This window comes from Octopus sinensis, linkage group LG7 (genome assembly GCF_006345805.1).
Source record: "Octopus sinensis linkage group LG7, ASM634580v1, whole genome shotgun sequence".
Taxonomy (NCBI): domain Eukaryota; kingdom Metazoa; phylum Mollusca; class Cephalopoda; order Octopoda; family Octopodidae; genus Octopus; species Octopus sinensis.
The window spans coordinates 31,189,542-31,192,753 of record NC_043003.1 but is presented as its reverse complement, the minus strand read 5'-3'; positions in this window follow the sequence as shown (position 1 = coordinate 31,192,753).

The following is a 3,212-nucleotide window of genomic DNA, read 5'->3' as shown; positions in this document are numbered from 1 at the left end:
GGTTCTGCATTTGGGGATCAATTTTGTCTCTGCCAGAGCTAACCAGTGTGGTATGCTACTGTTCCCAATGAGAGCTTGCTGGTATAGATTGATAAGATATGATAAGTAGAATGTTAGCCTCTTGTACCAATATCCAACAATCAAGTCTCTTCCAGGTGCTTTTCCATCCTGAAGATTCCGGATCACCGTTGCAAGAGTTTCACCATCAATGTTGCATGTCTTGGATGTAATGCAGGAGCAATAACTCTTTCAGATTTCGTCCAGCCACAGAGCATCTTGGTTAAATTCCTTCTATTCACTCAAGATTTTCTTCCAGAAGGAGTCTATGTCTTCTCATGAAGGAACTTCCATAATGTTTACTGATCCTCCTCTCATGTCTCTGTATACTGCTGCCTGGTTGCGGTTAAATTTTTTGTTTATTGTTCTTCTCTTGGTTATTCTTTTCTGATGTCAGAGTTTTTCACTGACAGTTTTTAGTTCCTGCTTGAGGGTAATCAGTTTGCGCTTGAAGGTAATCAGTTTGCAAGTGAGTATCCTCTTTTTGCTATCTCTAAACATCATTTCTATTTCCTTCTTTACTTTCTGTTGCTGGGATGTATAATGATTTTGCTTGTTTGTATGCAATAAGCATCATTACATGACTGATGGTCTTCCATAAACCAGCTATCTTTTTCTCTGTCTTCAAAACCTATGATGGTACTTCCTTTGATATTTCGGCTTCGTTTACTTTTTGAATACCACTCTTGTACTATTTTATAGTTGTAGCCAGAGCATGTAAACAGGCGTTAATCTGCCAGTATGTGGGTTCATCACACTATTGTAAATACTCATCACCGTTTTCGGTAACAGCTGTTAATATCGTATCTGGTGGGTTTTTAATTAATTTGGTAGAGAATACTCCCTCCTCAAGAGAGTACTTCAAAACCAAAGTTATTTTTTCTCAGGTAATTTCCGTAAGGACACATTTCACCGACATATAATCCCGACTACATTACTACTACGATAACCGTTGCGTTTGTGCCTGCTATTTACCATAGTCGTAGTAGGAGGACAGTGGTCAGTTACTTGAGCCAGTAATCTAGTTTGGCTCGCAAGAAACAGTGGAATCTGTTGGAATGTCGCTAGCTGTGAAACCACGTATTGGTCTTATATTATTCACGTTTTCGGTTTTGTTTATAGAGTTGGGAAGAAGGTTAATTTTCGATTTTTTAAAAAAGTTACGGTTACTAACCTCCTTTCTATGTTCTACAAATGTTGCTTGTTGGTGTAGTTGCTTCGCAGTAAAATTATTTTATTCTGGATGCATATCGTCCCAATATGATTTCAATCGATTCATATAACAAACAGTGGGATTTAGTTTCACTTTTCCGAAGCAGTTAAATAGATCATTATTCAATTCATAACTCCAAAAGAAATGAATTTTGTAGTTACGGTTTCTTCTATAACTGCAGCTAGAAAGAATTTGTTTACCTGTTGAGCTGCTGTTTTCGTTCTGTTCCTTGATTGTGTGGTTGTTGATGCCGTGTCCACCCATGTTGTTTGTAGTAACTCTCTGCATGCTAAATTCAAGTTTCAGTCGAAAATCACTACGATCAGTTAATTCATCGGAAGATTAATCAGTTATTTAACAAGGCTGATAGTTGCGGCTCCAAAGTTGGAGATAGTATTCATCGTATCTTCGATAAATAGTCTACCACGCCAATACGCGGCTTGTCGCTTCGAGTATTGTGTGTCTATGTATGTATGTATGTATGTATGTATGTATGTATGTATGTATGTATGTATATATGAATGTATGCAGGCAAACACGTATCTGAAGAGAGAAAGACAAAAATATGGATAGGAAACATCAAAAGGTACACGAAATTGTATAATTCCAGAATTGAGCGTAAAATCAAGATAAGAAGAATGGAGAAGATCAGTCTTAGAAGAGTGAAAATAATTTAGAAGGAATGGAGAGAGAGAGAGAGAGAGAGAGAGAGAGAGAGAGGGGGGGAGAGATAAAGAGTTGATAGGCAGACAAAGAAACGGACAGACGGACGATTAGCCTGATAAAGAGATGAAGAGAGAGATGGAGGTGGATGCAAAATTAAGCAGAGAAAAGGATGGGGAAAGTGGATGAAGAACATTAAAGAAAATATTACAAGCTGAGACATCCGTAAGTTAAAAGACAGAACGTTCGTTTGATGTTGTAATTTATTCGTTGGACACTTAATCATATTTTAATAAGATTTAATAAAGTTAGACGCGTATAACCACCAATATATAGGCTATGTTGAGAGTAATATCATTCACAATGTATAGGCACTCAAGCACGTTTATACGAGTCACACACATATGAACGTGCTCTACAAATCCAGCTGTTCACATATACAGATTTGTGCAATTACAGTTGCTTAAATGTTGAAAATTAAACAGAAACACACTTGAAGTTGAAGAGTTACTTCTCAAGATTTTACAAGAGACCAAAGTAAACTCGTAACGGTGTGTAAAGCCGGAAGTGTGGAGATGTACGTGTTGCTTACTTCCATGCACACACACATTCATAAATACATGCATACGTATATGACACAGACACATAGGAACGTGGGGGAGTGTAGGTACGTGTGGTGTGTGTGCACGCGCGCATCTGCATGTGTACGTGTCATATTGTTAAATAGGTAGGTAGGTAGATTTAGAAAACATTTATGTGTATGTGTGTTTGTGTATCTTGATTTCACGCTCACTTCTGGAATTATACCATTTCGTGCACCTTTTGAAGTTTCCTATCCATATTTGTGTCTTTTTCTTCAGATACGTGCATGCCTGCGTACATACATACATACATATGTATATACATTATATATATATATATATATATATATATATATATATATATATATATATATATATATATATAGAATATATATATATAATATATATATATATATATATATGTATGTATATATATATATATATATATATATATGTATAGTATATATATGTATATATATATATATATGTATATATATGTATATATATATATATGTATATATATATATAATATGTATAATAATGTATATATTATGTGTCTATCCCTTACCACTATCCACACCGCCCGCCCTGCCAGAGCACGGTCCGTGGACCGTGTATTGCTCTCTCTCCCCGAACCCGCCCTGTAGTCTCCCGCCTCCCTTTTCCCCTCACTTACCACCCACGACCTACGTCTCGCA